We start from the raw sequence: 21,326 nt of genomic DNA, 5'->3' as shown, positions 1-21,326 counted from the left end.
TATACCCAAGGACATAATTTATTGAGCCATATGTCTTACTAACAAGAAACAATGCCTCTAACCACAGGTCACGTACGAAAAATAATGCCCAGTTTAAGCCATTCCACTCCACTGAAGGGGTGGAGCGGAAAAATTAAAATAAATACGGCCTTTTAAAATTTTAATGTTCCAGCGATTTCATTCTGTCAACCCCTTAGAACACACCAAGAGCTAATTTCAGGAGTTTGCAAGCAGTTTAATTTAAAACGGAGAGAGCTGCCTTCAGCCAGTGTTTTCTGTTGTACTGACATGAGAGTCAAGTCTCCGAGCTCTCGGTCTGCGAACTACATCACTAAGCCTCTTTTAAAAGAATTTAAATAAAAACACTCCAGCAACTGTACACAATGTAAACAGAATATAATTTTAAAGAGCTATTTTAAGCGCATGTGAGCTGTTTATGTGGTTTACGGATGAGCCTCGGGGCTGGTGTTTCTTTGTCCGTGTTCACAAAACTACATATTTTAAAGGCATTTAAAAAAAAAAAAAAAAAAAACACTCCAGCGATTGAACAATAATAGTAGATTAGTGTATTTAAAACGTTAAAATGCTTGCTTATTTGTGCTGCATTTTTGTGGAAACGAATAAGCTAGTAAAGACTGTTTCATGAACATAGTCTCATCGTTTTTTTTTTTTTTTTTTTTTTTTTTTTTTATTAGTTTATTTAACAGGGACAATGCAGTATAACATTGCTACAATTTCATGCAGCCGATGCTCTACATATAGGCTTCTAGCCAAAGGCTAATTTGCAGCCCCAGTCCCTGGTTAGGCTTAACCTGGATAAAATATACATATAATACAAAACCAAATAAAATAAAATGGAATAAACAGCTGAGACTCTGTACAACCATCAGTGTTCACATATCTGCTTTTGTTTGAACCACTTTTTCAGTTTTGTTTGAAAAATATTCAACTGTGTTTGCATTTTCAATTCAGCTGGCAAACTGTTCCATAACAATGTACCTTGAACTGTAAATGTAGATTGTGCAAATTTAGTTTTTCTCTGTGGTGCTATACAGTTCTGTGAAGTTGTACCTCTTGTAGTGATCCCCTTACTACTCTGTTTTGATAATAATTTGCATATAACTTCTGGCGCAAGATCATTTAAACATTAAAAAAAACATTTTAATAAGAGATGAATTTATAAAATTTTCAAAACTAAACAAACTATGTTTTTGTAAAATGTTACAGTGATGCCATCTGGTTGGTTTCTTATCCAAAACTTTTAGTGTTTGTTTATATAAGGATCTAACAGGTTTAATAGTCAGTTGAGAAACCTGACTCCAGACAGTCACACAGTAAGATAAGTGTGAAAAAATCATTGCATGCATGTATAACTTGGCTGCTTTTAAAGAGATATATGGTCTAATCAAGTAAAAACAATTCAGATTTGTTCTGATTGTTCTACACAGCTTCTTAACATGCATATCAAATTTCAAATGAGAATCTAAAATAACACCTAAATATGTAAAATTATTAACTGTTTCAATTTCCTTTTGATTGATCTTAATTATAAAACCACTCATTTCCTTCTTTCTAATTGAAAAACACATTGAGACAGTTTGTGTACAATTCAGGGTCAAACAACTGTTCTGTAACCACTGTGACACACCAATCATTTCATTTGTTAATATTTCTGCAGCTAAACTTGGAGTCTTTGCAGATACATAAATGACTGTATCATCTGCATATAACTGACACTTTGTTTGCTTACAACAGTTTGGAAAATCATTAACATATAAAGAAAACAACAATGGGCCCAAAATTGACCCTTGAGGGAGACCCATCTTATTATTTTGTAAAGCTGATCTTGAATTATTAATTTTAACACACTGATCTCTGGATTCTAAATATGATCTAAACCAATTCATTGCCTGCTGGGAAAAGTTGACTTAATTTAATTTGTGTAGGAGAATTTCATGATTCACCGTATCAAATGCCTTTTTGAGATCTAAAAACACTGCACCTACTACATTACCTTTATCTAAAGATTCCTTAATAAATTCTGTGAGATAGCAGTTTGCCATTTCTGTTGAATACTTAGGCCTAAAACCAAACTGTTTAGAATAAAGTAAATCATGTTTTTCTAAATAATTGATAAGTTGTTCAGCTACCAACTTTTCCATAATTTTAGAAATTGCAGGAAGAATAGAAATTGGTCTATAATTCTGAACCTCATTAGCTGATCCTGCTTTGAAAATTGGAGTTACAATACTAGTTTTCCAATTTGAAGGGAATTTATTTTCTCTAATTGATAAATTTATCAGATTTACCAAGGGCTTTAGCAAGCAAGCACTATATGTTTTTACAAATGCAGTATCCATTCCAAATATATCCTTAGCCCTTGAGTTATTCAGTTGATTAATAATTTGAAGTATCTTATCTTCATCAACCTCAGAAATATGAAAGGATGAGGGTGTGCTATTTATTACATTTTGAGGTAGTTGTACAGTCTGTGGAAGAGCTTGCTATGTGTTTTAAAACTGAGTAAAATATCTATTAAATTCATTGGCAATTTCAGTGCTATCAGTACTTAATCTACCATTTATGTTCAGCTCCACTAAAGGTTTTCCTTGTATACCCTCTCTTTTAGAAAGTTTATTTATACACTTCCAAAGAGATGAGCTATTTCCTCCAGATTCTGTAATCAATTGCTCAAAATATGCAGTTTTTTCCTTCCTCATATCACTAATTACTTTATTTCTTAATGATTTAAAATGTATAATATCTGTCTGTGTTTTTGTAAGCAATGACTTTTTCAAAGCTATATCTCTCTTTTTCATTAATTGATAGATATCTGAATTTAACCATGGTAGAGATGCATTTTGTCTACATTTTAGCGGTTGTGTGTATTTTCGAATCGTTTTTTTCAATAGTTCTCATCACAGTTTCACTGTTTTTATCCAATTCACCAATTTGTAATACGTCATCCCAATTTATGTTTTTCATATCATTTTCAAATTCTAACATTTTCCTCTTAGGAATACCTACTCTTCCTGGTTTAGAAATTTGATGAAAATTATTCTGCAAACGTTTCTTTGTTAATTTCCTAACAACCAGGATCATGTTATGGTCAGACAAACCTGTCAAAAGATTATATGTTTTAATTACCCGTTCAGGTTTATTTGTAAATACCAAATCAATAAGAGTTTTACTTGTTTTTGTTATTCTTGTTGGTCCTTTTATTAACTGGTTAAATTTGTGTTTTGCCATAATTGATTTCAGTTTTTGCTTACTATGTTTGTCTGACCAATTTATGTTAAAATCTCCAAATATAACAGTTTCAATATGCCCATTTAAAAACTTCAACATTTCCTCTAAATTATTATAAAAAGACATATCATATGAAGGTGGATTATACAAGATCACAAGATTAAAATTCATTTTTGGGGACAATATAACATTTAACGCCAAACATTCTAATCCAGCAATATCTAGTTGTACCTCAAAACATTTAAAAGTATCCTTAATATAAATCATAACTCCCCCTCCTCTTCGTAATGGTCTATCCCTTCTATAACAACTATAGCCAGGAATATCAATCATGCATGATGGTATACTGGTAGACAACCAAGTTTCACTTAACGCTAAAAAGTCCAGGTTTGAGTTCATAAGCAGGTGTTCAATTTGATCCCTCTTTGATATAATACTTTGGATATTCAGGTGCCCCCCTAAAATACCCTTTGGTTTGAGTTTTGAATCCCAGATCACTCTGGCGTGATTCACAGTCTGAAATAATTTAAACTGTTTCTGTTTCTGTGCAGCATGGTTGATGGCTCCTTTTGTCTTTAAGTTTTCATGAAGTACTTGTAGTTCGCCTGTTTGTTTTGCTCCAGACAACATATCATTTTGTCCATGGAAAAGAGATTGTTTAGACTCACCACAGTTCTCTGAACCAGGGACAGGTTTACTACAGGGCTCTGATGTTTCAAACATGTATACATCCTGCAAGATATCCAAAGGTAGTTTGGCCAAACACCCAACATCTCCCAGTTTGTGCCCTGAAGGTCCACTGATCTCTGCCCCACAGTTCACTCTCCAGTTTGAATTGCACTCAATCGATCCACTTACTGGTTCAGTTATATGTTGATTTGTTGATGGTCATGGATTCATCTGTATATCACCGCTGAGCAAGAGAAGAATCAGTAGAACCTTTGCATTATACCATTTACTTCTCTTGACATACCGATGACTTTCTTTTCCTTTATGATGATGATGGTTACTTTGCCAGCAAATAGAGTAAATAATGTGGTATCCTTGGGTGAAGAAGTTCAATCTTGGTGTATCAACCATGGGCATGAGTTTGGCAGATGTAATCTGTGTTTCATATCCAGTAGCACTGATAGCAAAACCACATGGACTTATCAGGAACCACAAACAAAGCATCCACATGCAACAAGACTCATTATCCCTCTTTCCAATGTTTAAAATCCATCCTTGGCCGAAGATTTCTTTAGTGTTGATGAGGAATTGTTGAAAAATACCAAATAAGATCAAACATAATTGTAAAAAAAAGGTTAAACAAAGGAGCAAGTGTGGAGCCCAATAAACCACACCTGCACCCGGCGGCCATCTTGCATTCAAACACCACGTTAGTTCAACAAAGTACGGCTGTTGTTAAAGACCTCACCAACTAATAACTTCTGCTATTTAACTGATTAGAGTTCTCAAAAGATGCAACTGTATTGAACATAGCACCTAATCACTCATTTATTTATTTTTTCCCCCTGTCATTTCGCTGTATTTTATGTTTGATTTAGCACAGGTTCCCTCTTACGTCATACTCCCTCTTATACTCCAAAGTTCCCTTAGGCATTTGTGCGCATGCGCACTACTCATAAATGGTGCTTTATAGAGGACGCACAAAAATAGTGAATAAAATCATTTGGTTAAACGTAGGAAATAGCTTATACTGCATGTTAGCTTGCAAATTATACCCAAGGACATAATTTATTAAGCCATATGTATTACTAACAAGAAACAATGCCTCTAACCACAGGTCACGTACGAAAAATAATGCCCAGTTTAAGCCATTCCACTCCACTGAAGGGGTGGAGCGGAAAAAATGAAAATAAATTCGGCCTTTTAAAATTTAAATGTTCCAGCGATTTCATTCTGTCAACCCCTTAGAACACACCAAGAGCTAATTTCAGGAGTTTTCAAGCAGTTTAATTTAAAACGGAGAGAGCTGCCTTCAGCCAGTGTTTTCTGTTGTACTGACATGAGAGTCAAGTCTCCGAGCTCTCGGTCTGCGAACTACATCACTAAGCCACTTTTAAAAGCATTTAAATAAAAACACTCCAGCGACTGTACACAATGTAAACAGAATATCATTTTAAAGAGCTATATTAAGCGCATATGAGCTGTTTTATGTGGTTTACGGATGAGCTTCGGGCTGGTGTTTCTTCGTCCGTGTTCACAAAACTACATATTTTAAAGGCATTAAAAAAAAAAAAAAAAAAATAAATAAAAAAAATAAAAAAAATAAAAAAAAAACACTCCAGCGATTGAACAATAATAGTAGATTAGTGTATTTAAAACGTTAAAATGCTTGCTTATTTGTGCTGCATTTTTGTGGAAACGAATAAGCTAGTAAAGACTGTTTCATGAATATGGTCTCATCGTTTGAACCACGTTAGATCAACAAAGTACGGCTGTTGTTAAAGACCTCACCAACTAATAACTTCTGCTATTTAACTGATTAGAGTTCTCAAAAAATGCAACTGTATTGAACAGAGCACCTAATCACTCATTTAATATTTTTTTCCCCTGTCATTTCGCTGTATTTTATGTTTGATTTAGCACGGGCTCCCTCTTACGTCATACTCCCTCTTATATTAAAAAGTTCCCTTAGGCATTTGTGCGCATGCGCACTAACCATAAATGGTGCTTTATAGAGGACGCACAAAAATAGTGAATAAAATCATTTATATTCAGGTTAAAAGTAGGAAATAGCTTATACTGCATGTTAGCTTGCAAATTATACCCAAGGACATAATTTATTAAGCCATATGTCTTACTAACAAGAAACAATGCCTCTAACCACAGGTCACGTACGAAAAATAATGCCCAGTTTAAGCCATTCACCTCCACTGAAGGGGTGGAGCGGAAAAATGAAAATAAATACGGCCTTTTAAAATTTTAATGTTCCAGCGATTTCATTCTGTCAACCCCTTAGAACACACCAAGAGCTAATTTCAGGAGTTTGCAAGCAGTTTAATTTAAAACGGAGAGAGCTGCCTTCAGCCAGTGTTTTCTGTTGTACTGACATGAGAGTCAAGTCTCCGAGCTCTCGGTCTGCGAACTACATCACTAAGCCTCTTTTAAAAGCATTTAAATAAAAACACTCCAGCGACTGTACACAATGTAAACAGAATATCATTTTAAAGAGCTATATTAAGCGCATATGAGCTGTTTTATGTGGTTTAAGGATGAGCTTCGGGCTGGTTTTTCTTCGTCCGTGTTCACAAAACTACATATTTTAAAGGCATTAAAAAAATATAAAATAAAAAAACACTCCAGCGATTGAACAATAATAGTAGATTAGTGTATTTAAAACGTTAAAATGCTTGCTTATTTGTGCTGCATTTTTGTGGAAACGAATAAGCTAGTAAAGACTGTTTCATGAACATGGTCTCATCGTTTGAACCACGTTAGTTCAACAAAGTACGGCTGTTGTTAAAGACCTCACCAACTAATAGCTTCTGCTATTTAACTGATTAGAGTTCTCGAAAAATGCAACTGTATTGAACAGAGCACCTAATCACTCATTTAATATTTTTTCCCCCTGTCATTTCGCTGTATTTTATGTTTGATTTAGCACGGGCTCCCTCTTACGTCATACTCCCTCTTATACTCCAAAGTTCCCTTAGGCATTAGTGCGCATGCGCACTAATCATAAATGGTGCTTTATAGAGGACGCTCAAAAATAGTGGATAAAATCATTTATATTCAGGTTAAACGTAGGAAATAGCTTATACTGCATGTTAGCTTGCAAATTATACCCAAGGACATAATTTATTAAGCCATATGTCTTACTAACAAGAAACAATGCCTCTAACCACAGGTCACGTACGAAAAATAATGCCCAGTTTAAGCCATTCCACTACACTGAAGGGGTGGAGCGGAAAAAATGAAAATAAATACGGCCTTTTAAAATTTAAATGTTCCAGCGATTTCATTCTGTCAACCCCTTAGAACACACCAAGAGCTAATTTCAGGAGTTTGCAAGCAGTTTAATTTAAAACGGAGAGAGCTGCCTTCAGCCAGTGTTTTCTGTTGTACTGACATGAGAGTCAAGTCTCCGAGCTCTTGGTCTGCGAACTACATCACTAAGCCTCTTTTAAAAGCATTTAAATAAAAACACTCCAGCGACTGTACACAATGTAAACAGAATATCATTTTAAAGAGCTATATTAAGCGCATATGAGCTGTTTTATGTGGTTTACGAATGAGCTTCGGGGCTGGCGTTTCTTCGTCCGTGTTCACAAAACTAAATATTTTAAAGGCATTAAAAATATATAAAATAAAAAAACACTCCAGCGATTGAACAATAATAGTAGATTAGTGTATTTAAAACGTTAAAATGCTTGCTTATTTGTGCTGCATTTTTGTGGAAACGAATAAGCTAGTAAAGACTGTTTCATGAAAATGGTCTCATCGTTTGAATCACGTTAGTTCAACAAAGTACGGCTGTTGTTAAAGACCTCACCAACAGTACCGCCGCTCCCTATACGCAGAGTACGCAGTCTGCGTAGGGCACCAAGTCCCAGAGGGGCACCATCCCAGCTGCTCAAAAAAAAATATTTTTATTATTTTATTATTTTTATTATTATTTATTTTAGTTTTTATGTAGCCTTTTTTAATAATAAATTAATATTAATAATATACATATACAAATAAACAAAAATATAAACGTATAGGCTATATTGCATTTTCTGTGAACGCAGAGTAGGCTAGTAAGCACACAACGCGCAGCGACGCGCCTTAACCTCTGTTTACGGCTGCCTATTTGGCCAAAAATGATGATAATAATTGATGAACAATATGCCTGGTCCTGGAAAGAGACATCAACAGTCCGCCGCCGAGAAACGAAAGAAAAAAAAGCCCAAGATGAAGCCCGTGCGTCACTTAGGTACGTTCATAATCCTGTGAAACTTTATTTTATTCTGTCGACGTTAATAGTGTTTTAATGTCGGTAATAATTTCACGACTAAGGCATCTTTCTTAATATGAATACAAGCAGATCTAAGTAAACAAAATGACTTAAAATGCATTATATTAAAACACAGAGGCAATTATGATTATTGATTAATAATGACGGTGACATTAAATAACAGTGTTAAAATACATAATCTAATACAAAAGTAACAGTTTACATTACAATTTTAATAGAAATGCCTGAAAAGGGCACCAAAGGCCTGGTAAATGCAGTTGTTACACTTACATGATGATCGAATTCCTTGTTTAATATTGACCAAACATTTAATTAAAATGTCCACATAATCTTTCCTATCATTTCCTCAACAAAAATATGTGGACATCATAACCCTTGTCTGCTTTATTGTCAAAGTCTGCTTTATTGTCAAAACTGCCACATGTACAGTGCATGTACAGGTAAAAACACAGAATAAAAATATATTTACAAAAATACAGACAAATACAAATATTATATATTCTATAAAACACAATTTACAAGCATGGATATGATAGAAAGATAGATAAAAAAGCAGATAACCATGGTTTTTATCATAGTAAAACTGCTTAATTTCCTTTTTGTATGATTCTGAGATTATTAAATCAATCAGACAACTGTATTAATAAAATCATAGCCATTGGAGGTAACTCTTTTTTGTTGATAAAACTCTTGCTCTTGATCTTGCTATTTCGCTCTTTATTTACCTTTTTGACGAAAAATAACTTCCGTAATATTTGGGGGAGGGGGCACAAAAGTAAATTTCTGCTTAGGGCACCCATTTGGCCAGCAGCGGCCCTGCTCACCAACTAATATTTTCTGCTATTTAACTGATTAGAGTTCTCAAAAAATTCAACTGTATTGAACAGAGCACCTAATCACTTATTTAATATTTTTTTCCCCCCTGTCATTTCGCTGTATTTTATGTTTGATTTAGCACGGGTTCCCTCTTACGTCATACTCCCCATACTCCAAAGTTCCCTTAGGCATTTGTGCGCATGCGCACTAACCATAAATGGTGCTTTATAGAGGACGCACAAAAATAGTGAATAAAATCATTTATATTCAGGTTAAAAGTAGGAAATAGCTTATACTGCATGTTAGCTTGCAAATTATACCCAAGGACATAATTTATTAAGCCATATGTCTTACTAACAAGAAACAATGCCTCTAACCACAGGTCACGTACGAAAAATAATGCCCAGTTTAAGCCATTCACCTCCACCGAAGGGGTGGAGCGGAAAAATGAAAATAAATACGGCCTTTTAAAATTTTAATGTTCCAGCGATTTCATTCTGTCAACCCCTTAGAACACACCAAGAGCTAATTTCAGGAGTTTGCAAGCAGTTTAATTTAAAACGGAGAGAGCTGCCTTCAGCCAGTGTTTTCTGTTGTAGCCTACTGACATGAGAGTCAAGGCTCCGAGCTCTCGGTCTGCGAACTACATCACTAAGCCACTTTTAAAAGCATTTAAATAAAAACACTCCAGCGACTGTACACAATGTAAACAGAATATCATTTTAAAGAGCTATATTAAGCGCATATGAGCTGTTTTATGTGGTTTACGGATGAGCTTCGGGGCTGGCGTTTCTTCGTCCGTGTTCACAAAACTACATATTTTAAAGGCATTAAAAAAATATTAAATAAAAAAACACTCCAGCGATTGAACAATAATAGTAGATTAGTGTATTTAAAACGTTAAAATGCTTGCTTATTTGTGCTGCATTTTTGTGGAAACGAATAAGCTAGTAAAGACTGTTTCATGAATATGGTCTCATCGTTTGAACCACATTAGATCAACAAAGTACGGCTGTTGTTAAAGACCTCACCAACTAATAACTTCTGCTATTTAACTGATTAGAGTTCTCGAAAAATGCAACTGTATTGAACAGAGCACCTAATCACTCATTTAATATTTTTTCCCCCTGTCATTTCGCTGTATTTTATGTTTGATTTAGCACGGGCTCCCTCTTACGTCATACTCCCTCTTATACTCCAAAGTTCCCTTAGGCATTTGTGCGCATGCGCACTAACCATAAATGGTGCTTTATAGAGGACTCACAAAAACAGTGAATAAAATAATTTATATTCAGGTTAAACGTAGGAAATAGCTTATACTGCATGTTAGCTTGCAAATTATACCCAAGGACATAATTTATTAAGCCATATGTCTTACTAACAAGAAACAATGCCTCTAACCACAGGTCACGTACAAAAAATAATGCCCAGTTTAAGCCATTCCACTCCACTGAAGGGGTGGAGCGGAAAAAATGAAAATAAATACGGCCTTTTAAAATTTAAATGTTCCAGCGATTTCATTCTGTCAACCCCTTAGAACACACCAAGAGCTAATTTCAGGAGTTTGCAAGCAGTTTAATTTAAAACGGAGAGAGCTGCCTTCAGCCAGTGTTTTCTGTTGTACTGACATGAGAGTCAAGTCTCCGAGCTCTCGGTCTGCGAACTACATCACTAAGCCTCTTTTAAAAGCATTTAAATAAAAACACTCCAGCGACTGTACACAATGTAAACAGAATATCATTTTAAAGAGCTATATTAAGCGCATATGAGCTGTTTTATGTGGTTTACGGATGAGCTTCGGGCTGGTGTTTCTTCGTCCGTGTTCACAAAACTGCATATTTTAAAGGCATTAAAAATATATAAAATAAAAAAACACTCCAGCGATTGAACAATAATAGTAGATTAGTGTATTTAAAACGTTAAAATGCTTGCTTATTTGTGCTGCATTTTTGTGGAAACGAATAAGCTAGTAAAGACTGTTTCATGAACATGGTCTCATCGTTTGAACCACGTTAGTTCAACAAAGTACGGCTGTTGTTAAAGACCTCACCAACTAATATTTTCTGCTATTTAACTGATTAGAGTTCTCAAAAAATTCAACTGTATTGAACAGAGCACCTAATCACTCATTTAATATTTTTTTCCCCCCTGTCATTTCGCTGTATTTTATGTTTGATTTAGCACGGGTTCCCTCTTACGTCATACTCCCCATACTCCAAAGTTCCCTTAGGTATTTGTGCGCATGCGCACTAACCATAAATGGTGCTTTATAGAGGACGCACAAAAATAGTGAATAAAATCATTTATATTCAGGTTAAAAGTAGGAAATAGCTTATACTGCATGTTAGCTTGCAAATTATACCCAAGGACATAATTTATTAAGCCATATGTCTTACTAACAAGAAACAATGCCTCTAACCACAGGTCATGTACGAAAAATAATGCCCAGTTTAAGCCATTCCACTCCACTGAAGGGGTGGAGCGGAAAAATTAAAATAAATACGGCCTTTTAAAATTTTAATGTTCCAGCGATTTCATTCTGTCAACCCCTTAGAACACACCAAGAGCTAATTTCAGGAGTTTGCAAGCAGTTTAATTTAAAACGGAGAGAGCTGCCTTCAGCCAGTGTTTTCTGTTGTACTGACATGAGAGTCAAGTCTCCGAGCTCTCGGTCTGCGAACTACATCACTAAGCCTCTTTTAAAAGAATTTAAATAAAAACACTCCAGCAACTGTACACAATGTAAACAGAATATAATTTTAAAGAGCTATTTTAAGCGCATGTGAGCTGTTTATGTGGTTTACGGATGAGCCTCGGGGCTGGTGTTTCTTTGTCCGTGTTCACAAAACTACATATTTTAAAGGCATTTAAAAAAAAAAAAAAAAAACACTCCAGCGATTGAACAATAATAGTAGATTAGTGTATTTAAAACGTTAAAATGCTTGCTTATTTGTGCTGCATTTTTGTGGAAACGAATAAGCTAGTAAAGACTGTTTCATGAACATAGTCTCATCGTTTTTTTTTTTTTTTTATTAGTTTATTTAACAGGGACAATGCAGTATAACATTGCTACAATTTCATGCAGCCGATGCTCTACATATAGGCTTCTAGCCAAAGGCTAATTTGCAGCCCCAGTCCCTGGTTAGGCTTAACCTGGATAAAATATACATATAATACAAAACCAAATAAAATAAAATGGAATAAACAGCTGAGACTCTGTACAACCATCAGTGTTCACATATCTGCTTTTGTTTGAACCACTTTTTCAGTTTTGTTTGAAAAATATTCAACTGTGTTTGCATTTTCAATTCAGCTGGCAAACTGTTCCATAACAATGTACCTTGAACTGTAAATGTAGATTGTGCAAATTTAGTTTTTCTCTGTGGTGCTATACAGTTCTGTGAAGTTGTACCTCTTGTAGTGATCCCCTTACTACTCTGTTTTGATAATAATTTGCATATAACTTCTGGCGCAAGATCATTTAAACATTTAAAAAAACATTTTAATAAGAGATGAATTTATAAAATTTTCAAAACTAAGCAAACTATGTTTTTGTAAAATGTTACAGTGATGCCATCTGGTTGGTTTCTTATCCAAAACTTTTAGTGTTTGTTTATATAAGGATCTAACAGGTTTAATAGTCAGTTGAGAAACCTGACTCCAGACAGTCACACAGTAAGATAAGTGTGAAAAAATCATTGCATGCATGTATAACTTGGCTGCTTTTAAAGAGATATATGGTCTAATCAAGTAAAAACAATTCAGATTTGTTCTGATTGTTCTACACAGCTTCTTAACATGCATATCAAATTTCAAATGAGAATCTAAAATAACACCTAAATATGTAAAATTATTAACTGTTTCAATTTCCTTTTGATTGATCTTAATTATAAAACCACTCATTTCCTTCTTTCTAATTGAAAAACACATTGAGACAGTTTGTGTACAATTCAGGGTCAAACAACTGTTCTGTAACCACTGTGACACACCAATCATTTCATTTGTTAATATTTCTGCAGCTAAACTTGGAGTCTTTGCAGATACATAAATGACTGTATCATCTGCATATAACTGACACTTTGTTTGCTTACAACAGTTTGGAAAATCATTAACATATAAAGAAAACAACAATGGGCCCAAAATTGACCCTTGAGGGAGACCCATCTTATTATTTTGTAAAGCTGATCTTGAATTATTAATTTTAACACACTGATCTCTGGATTCTAAATATGATCTAAACCAATTCATTGCCTGCTGGGAAAAGTTGACTTAATTTAATTTGTGTAGGAGAATTTCATGATTCACCGTATCAAATGCCTTTTTGAGATCTAAAAACACTGCACCTACTACATTACCTTTATCTAAAGATTCCTTAATAAATTCTGTGAGATAGCAGTTTGCCATTTCTGTTGAATACTTAGGCCTAAAACCAAACTGTTTAGAATAAAGTAAATCATGTTTTTCTAAATAATTGATAAGTTGTTCAGCTACCAACTTTTCCATAAGTTTAGAAATTGCAGGAAGAATAGAAATTGGTCTATAATTCTGAACCTCATTAGCTGATCCTGCTTTGAAAATTGGAGTTACAATACTAGTTTTCCAATTTGAAGGGAATTTATTTTCTCTAATTGATAAATTTATCAGATTTACCAAGGGCTTTAGCAAGCAAGCACTATATGTTTTTACAAATGCAGTATCCATTCCAAATATATCCTTAGCCCTTGAGTTATTCAGTTGATTAATAATTTGAAGTATCTTATCTTCATCAACCTCAGAAATATGAAAGGATGAGGGTGTGCTATTTATTACATTTTGAGGTAGTTGTACAGTCTGTGGAAGAGCTTGCTATGTGTTTTAAAACTGAGTAAAATATCTATTAAATTCATTGGCAATTTCAGTGCTATCAGTACTTAATCTACCATTTATGTTCAGCTCCACTAAAGGTTTTCCTTGTATACCCTCTCTTTTAGAAAGTTTATTTATACACTTCCAAAGAGATGAGCTATTTCCTCCAGATTCTGTAATCAATTGCTCAAAATATGCAGTTTTTTCCTTCCTCATATCACTAATTACTTTATTTCTTAATGATTTAAAATGTATAATATCTGTCTGTGTTTTTGTAAGCAATGACTTTTTCAAAGCTATATCTCTCTTTTTCATTAATTGATAGATATCTGAATTTAACCATGGTAGAGATGCATTTTGTCTACATTTTAGCGGTTGTGTGTATTTTTGAATCGTTTTTTTCAATAGTTCTCATCACAGTTTCACTGTTTTTATCCAATTCACCAATTTGTAATACGTCATCCCAATTTATGTTTTTCATATCATTTTCAAATTCTAACATTTTCCTCTTAGGAATACCTACTCTTCCTGGTTTAGAAATTTGATGAAAATTATTCTGCAAACGTTTCTTTGTTAATTTCCTAACAACCAGGATCATGTTATGGTCAGACAAACCTGTCAAAAGATTATATGTTTTAATTACCCGTTCAGGTTTATTTGTAAATACCAAATCAATAAGAGTTTTACTTGTTTTTGTTATTCTTGTTGGTCCTTTTATTAACTGGTTAAATTTGTGTTTTGCCATAATTGATTTCAGTTTTTGCTTACTATGTTTGTCTGACCAATTTATGTTAAAATCTCCAAATATAACAGTTTCAATATGCCCATTTAAAAACTTCAACATTTCCTCTAAATTATTATAAAAAGACATATCATATGAAGGTGGATTATACAAGATCACAAGATTAAAATTCATTTTTGGGGACAATATAACATTTAACGCCAAACATTCTAATCCAGCAATATCTAGTTGTACCTCAAAACATTTAAAAGTATCCTTAATATAAATCATAACTCCCCCTCCTCTTCGTAATGGTCTATCCCTTCTATAACAACTATAGCCAGGAATATCAATCATGCATGATGGTATACTGGTAGACAACCAAGTTTCACTTAACGCTAAAAAGTCCAGGTTTGAGTTCATAAGCAGGTGTTCAATTTGATCCCTCTTTGATATAATACTTTGGATATTCAGGTGCCCCCCTAAAATACCCTTTGGTTTGAGTTTTGAATCCCAGATCACTCTGGCGTGATTCACAGTCTGAAATAATTTAAACTGTTTCTGTTTCTGTGCAGCATGGTTGATGGCTCCTTTTGTCTTTAAGTTTTCATGAAGTACTTGTAGTTCGCCTGTTTGTTTTGCTCCAGACAACATATCATTTTGTCTATGGAAAAGAGATTGTTTAGACTCACCACAGTTCTCTGAACCAGGGACAGGTTTACTACAGGGCTCTGATGTTTCAAACATGTATACATCCTGCAAGATATCCAAAGGTAGTTTGGCCAAACACCCAACATCTCCCAGTTTGTGCCCTGAAGGTCCACTGATCTCTGCCCCACAGTTCACTCTCCAGTTTGAATTGCACTCAATCGATCCACTTACTGGTTCAGTTATATGTTGATTTGTTGATGGTCATGGATTCATCTGTATATCACCGCTGAGCAAGAGAAGAATCAGTAGAACCTTTGCATTATACCATTTACTTCTCTTGACATACCGATGACTTTCTTTTCCTTTATGATGATGATGGTTACTTTGCCAGCAAATAGAGTAAATAATGTGGTATCCTTGGGTGAAGAAGTTCAATCTTGGTGTATCAACCATGGGCATGAGTTTGGCAGATGTAATCTGTGTTTCATATCCAGTAGCACTGATAGCAAAACCACATGGACTTATCAGGAACCACAAACAAAGCATCCACATGCAACAAGACTCATTATCCCTCTTTCCAATGTTTAAAATCCATCCTTGGCCGAAGATTTCTTTAGTGTTGATGAGGAATTGTTGAAAAATACCAAATAAGATCAAACATAATTGTAAAAAAAAGGTTAAACAAAGGAGCAAGTGTGGAGCCCAATAAACCACACCTGCACCCGGCGGCCATCTTGCATTCAAACACCACGTTAGTTCAACAAAGTACGGCTGTTGTTAAAGACCTCACCAACTAATAACTTCTGCTATTTAACTGATTAGAGTTCTCAAAAGATGCAACTGTATTGAACATAGCACCTAATCACTCATTTATTTATTTTTTCCCCCTGTCATTTCGCTGTATTTTATGTTTGATTTAGCACAGGTTCCCTCTTACGTCATACTCCCTCTTATACTCCAAAGTTCCCTTAGGCATTTGTGCGCATGCGCACTACTCATAAATGGTGCTTTATAGAGGACGCACAAAAATAGTGAATAAAATCATTTGGTTAAACGTAGGAAATAGCTTATACTGCATGTTAGCTTGCAAATTATACCCAAGGACATAATTTATTAAGCCATATGTCTTACTAACAAGAAACAATGCCTCTAACCACAGGTCACGTACAAAAAATAATGCCCAGTTTAAGCCATTCCACTCCACTGAAGGGGTGGAGCGGAAAAAATGAAAATAAATACGGCCTTTTAAAATTTAAATGTTCCAGCGATTTCATTCTGTCAACCCCTTAGAACACACCAAGAGCGAATTTCAGGAGTTTGCAAGCAGTTTAATTTAAAACGGAGAGAGCTGCCTTCAGCCAGTGTTTTCTGTTGTACTGACATGAGAGTCAAGTCTCCGAGCTCTCGGTCTGCGAACTACATCACTAAGCCACTTTTAAAAGCATTTAAATAAAAACACTCCAGCGACTGTACACAATGTAAACAGAATATAATTTTAAAGAGCTATATTAAGCGCATATGAGCTGTTTTATGTGGTTTACGGATGAGCTTCGGGCTGGTGTTTCTTCGTCCGTGTTCACAAAACTACATATTTTAAAGGCATTAAAAAAATAAATAAATAAATAAATAAAAAAAATAAATAAAAAAAAAAAAAACACTCCAGCGATTGAACAATAATAGTAGATTAGTGTATTTAAAACGTTAAAATGCTTGCTTATTTGTGCTGCATTTTTGTGGAAACGAATAAGCTAGTAAAGACTGTTTCATGAATATGGTCTCATCGTTTGAACCACGTTAGATCAACAAAGTACGGCTGTTGTTAAAGACCTCACCAACTAATAACTTCTGCTATTTAACTGATTAGAGTTCTCAAAAAATGCAACTGTATTGAACAGAGCACCTAATCACTCATTTAATATTTTTTTCCCCTGTCATTTCGCTGTATTTTATGTTTGATTTAGCACGGGCTCCCTCTTACGTCATACTCCCTCTTATATTAAAAAGTTCCCTTAGGCATTTGTGCGCATGCGCACTAACCATAAATGGTGCTTTATAGAGGACGCACAAAAATAGTGAATAAAATCATTTATATTCAGGTTAAAAGTAGGAAATAGCTTATACTGCATGTTAGCTTGCAAATTATACCCAAGGACATAATTTATTAAGCCATATGTCTTACTAACAAGAAACAATGCCTCTAACCACAGGTCACGTACAAAAAATAATGCCCAGTTTAAGCCATTCACCTCCACCGAAGGGGTGGAGCGGAAAAATGAAAATAAATACGGCCTTTTAAAATTTTAATGTTCCAGCGATTTCATTCTGTCAACCCCTTAGAACACACCAAGAGCTAATTTCAGGAGTTTGCAAGCAGTTTAATTTAAAACGGAGAGAGCTGCCTTCAGCCAGTGTTTTCTGTTGTACTGACATGAGAGTCAAGTCTCCGAGCTCTTGGTCTGCGAACTACATCACTAAGCCTCTTTTAAAAGCATTTAAATAAAAACACTCCAGCGACTGTACACAATGTAAACAGAATATCATTTTAAAGAGCTATATTAAGCGCATATGAGCTGTTTTATGTGGTTTACGAATGAGCTTCGGGGCTGGCGTTTCTTCGTCCGTGTTCACAAAACTACATATTTTAAAGGCATTAAAAATATATAAAATAAAAAAAACACTCCAGCGATTGAACAATAATAGTAGATTAGTGTATTTAAAACGTTAAAATGCTTGCTTATTTGTGCTGCATTTTTGTGGAAACGAATAAGCTAGTAAAGACTGTTTCATGAACATGGTCTCATCGTTTGAACCACCCCAGCAAACATTTGGACGTGTAATGACCGTTGAAAAGACGTCCGTCCGACACGTCCCGTCATGGTTGAAAAATAGTTCCAAAATGGAAGTTGAACCGACGTCTTTTCTGGCCGTGAATTCCACGTCTCTTCAGCGCGTCCCTGGACGTCAGAATTAGTCTTCTTCTGGATGTTTATATGGTGTGTTTATGCATAAGTGTAGGCATATAAGCCTGCTTATAAAATAATCATACACTAATTGTGTTAAATCGTAAACAGGCGATTTTGACGTTTACACATCTAAACTTGACAAAGGTTCTAAAAAGGGCCAAAATCGGCCCAGTCATACCGAAACGTCTAGATAGAACACGTTATAATCACGTGTAGATCAAACAACACATTATTTACTTATACATTTAAGTACTTAATATAATTAACTGCATCTGAATATAAGGTTAAGGTTTGATACATGCAATTATGCATAATTTATAGTTATTACAGTAACTACATGTAACAAGGTCACTGTAAAATAAAGTGTTATATTATTAACATTTTAGTAGTTCATTACAAATGATCAAAGATAACGGGATGAACTAAAGTCACAATTTATTTATCACATTTATTTTATGGTTTTAATACAAATTCACCAGGGAAACAGGAAAAATTAACATGTTCATCACGAAACAAATTCAGTTTCATAACTAAATTTAAGGAATTGAGCTGTCACAAATATCTCCCACATCTTTTTCACCCGAAAACTTATTTTTTATAACCCCCACCCCCCGCTCTTCCTGGAGCATGTTTTAGATGTTCAGCCATAGCGCCATCAATTTCCGATTCCGTTGAATTGGGGTTCCACCTCTTCACAGCATCTGAGGGAAGAAAATATGAATGTAAAAAGCAAAAAGTTAAACAAGCACTTATTTTGAAAGTGTTTTTATCTATCAAACTAATTGTACAATGCAGTCGAACAAGACTTTTCCCATCCATTTCATGAACACATTAACCTGTGATATGAGTAACATGAGAACATTATATTTTAGTGGATTTCTCTGACACTCTACATGTCACAGTATTGAGAGCTTCTCTGAGATACCAAATGATTGAATGTTTCACCAGGACCACTCCCTCTCCTTAGTCTTCAAAAAGTCTAAAAGTAATGTAGTGACACTCTTATGGAAATAAGATAATTTGTAATTATCTAATTTTTAAACTGTGTGTCATGAATCAACATCTCAGAAAAATGTTATGCATTTCAAAACAAAGTGACGACTTAATTCGTGATGCAGGATGTTGATTTCATACATGTCCACATATGAGAACACCGGGACTAAAACATGTTAATTATGCGTTTGGACATTCCTGATAAAAACAGGTCTTTTAAATAAGACACAAGGAACATACGATGTGTCACAAATTACCTTGTATTATATTATATAAAGGTGTAGCCTTGAATGCAGCCTTTTTTCCAGCTGGCCACCACCCTGCATGTTGAATTTTGCCTTTAAGGCATTTGACATGATTCTGCGAGATAAATGATTCAGTCATAATATTAAAATGCATTGTAAGATCAGTATTACAAATTAGCAGTACTGTGCAGCTTGCCAATTGCATGCAGTGTTAAAACATACACTTTCACAACCACTCTCTATCATGTAATAAGTGCTCTATCCCTATCCAAAGTTTTTGTGACAAGTAATGACTCTTTCATTTCTTACACTAACATTATGTTTTTATATCTTGTTTTAAGTCCTACGAACAACCTGATTTAGCACAGACATTACAACTTCAACACAAAAACAGGCAATTATATAAGTAGATATAGTGTGTGACAGAATTATAGTATTACCAAAGGTTGAGGTTATTATTGTGGATACTGTTACTATTGTCATTTTTTTCTGAAATACGACACAGCAAAACACACAAACAATGCTAGGTAAATACATACCTGTTCATACACAGTCTCTGACTGACATTCGGCCAACTCTGGACAGTTGCTGAACCTAAAAGTGACACCACAATCAAAATAATGTAATAATGTTTTGAAAACTCAAGAGCAAGACAGAATTGACAGCAAACAAAAACAATGGTATCGATATTGGCATTAGATTATCGATAAACAACTACTTGTACCTCTAATAAAAGATTTACAAACTGACTGTTTGCAAACTTTGCTTTAATGAATTTCCCATAAATGACCTGCGTTTCAAACACCATATAATATTCCTTACTTGCTGATGGCATGGGGTAATTATCTGGTTCCACCTATTTGAAATTGTAAAACACCAAGGCAGGCTCCACTGTCCCCTCGGATTCTGAGCTGCTGTCCTCTTCCGCTAAGGCATCAAATCTTGCCTTTCGACATCTCCACTTTCTTTGATAGTCAGAGGACATGTTTAGCAAATCTGAAATTACAAAATACTTTTAAAGCACTTATTGAAGTCAGCCATGCTCAAATTAATTTACAGATTTCAGTGAATTATTCCTGAGCTCCTCCTACAGTTTTAACATATCACAGTTTTTCCATTGCATTTATTTTCAGAAATAAACTTTCAGAATGCTACATCTGAGTAGTACTTTTTAATTTAATCTTTAAACATGTTTAATCAACCGATGTGCTCTTATGTGCTGCATGTCATTGATATCAAAGTACATATATACATTTAACTATTGTTTTTTTTCCTTTTATAGCTTGCCTAATAATAAAGAAAAAAAAAAAAAAAAAAAAAAAATATATATATATATATATATATGTGTGTGTGTGTGTGTGTCAATGCATATAGTATACTGAATATATAATTTTTAATATATCTCATACAAGTCATTAACACAAACACACTTTAACATTCTGTGATAATGCTTACACATAAAACAACAAATTGAGAAAACTTAAAAATATTCGAAAGCTGGCTACTTCAACTTTTAATTTTCATAAACTTTTTATTTTGCCACAGATGAGTTTCTTTTTAGGGTTAAAAAAGACCATAGCATTAAACATTACCTTTTAGCATACTAGCTAACTTTAGCCCAACTTAATTTAACTTGACAGTGTGCTTATACTTGCTTTTGGTTCCTCCGAGTAAAACAAGTAAAAATAAAATACATTAATAAAATACCTCAAAATGTACTCACCCATCGATGAATTTTTAATGATTTGTAAACTCAAAAAACTCTCCTCCTGTACGTTTACGGTTCACTCCTCTTCTTCTGGTGTTTTTGGCGATTTTGCCAAACCAGCATAAAAAGATGCATTACCGCCACCTATTGATCTGGAATATTGAGTATACAA

General features: G+C 34.4%; 1 long non-coding RNA gene across 1 annotated transcript; it reads right to left on the bottom strand.

The window, feature by feature from the left end:
• Nucleotides 1-18,468: 18,468 nt before the first annotated feature.
• On the bottom strand, nt 18,469-20,686 carry LOC141302338 (uncharacterized). The gene is made up of 3 exons (XR_012342366.1): nt 20,269-20,686; nt 19,986-20,040; nt 18,469-18,909 (listed from the first exon to the last, which is right to left on the bottom strand). It is a non-coding gene; the product is annotated as an uncharacterized lncRNA (long non-coding RNA).
• Nucleotides 20,687-21,326: the final 640 nt, after the last annotated feature.

Source organism: Garra rufa, unplaced genomic scaffold (assembly GCF_049309525.1).
Source record: "Garra rufa unplaced genomic scaffold, GarRuf1.0 hap1_unplaced_001, whole genome shotgun sequence".
NCBI lineage: Eukaryota > Metazoa > Chordata > Actinopteri > Cypriniformes > Cyprinidae > Garra > Garra rufa.
This window is presented reverse-complemented; position numbering and strand designations above follow the sequence as displayed.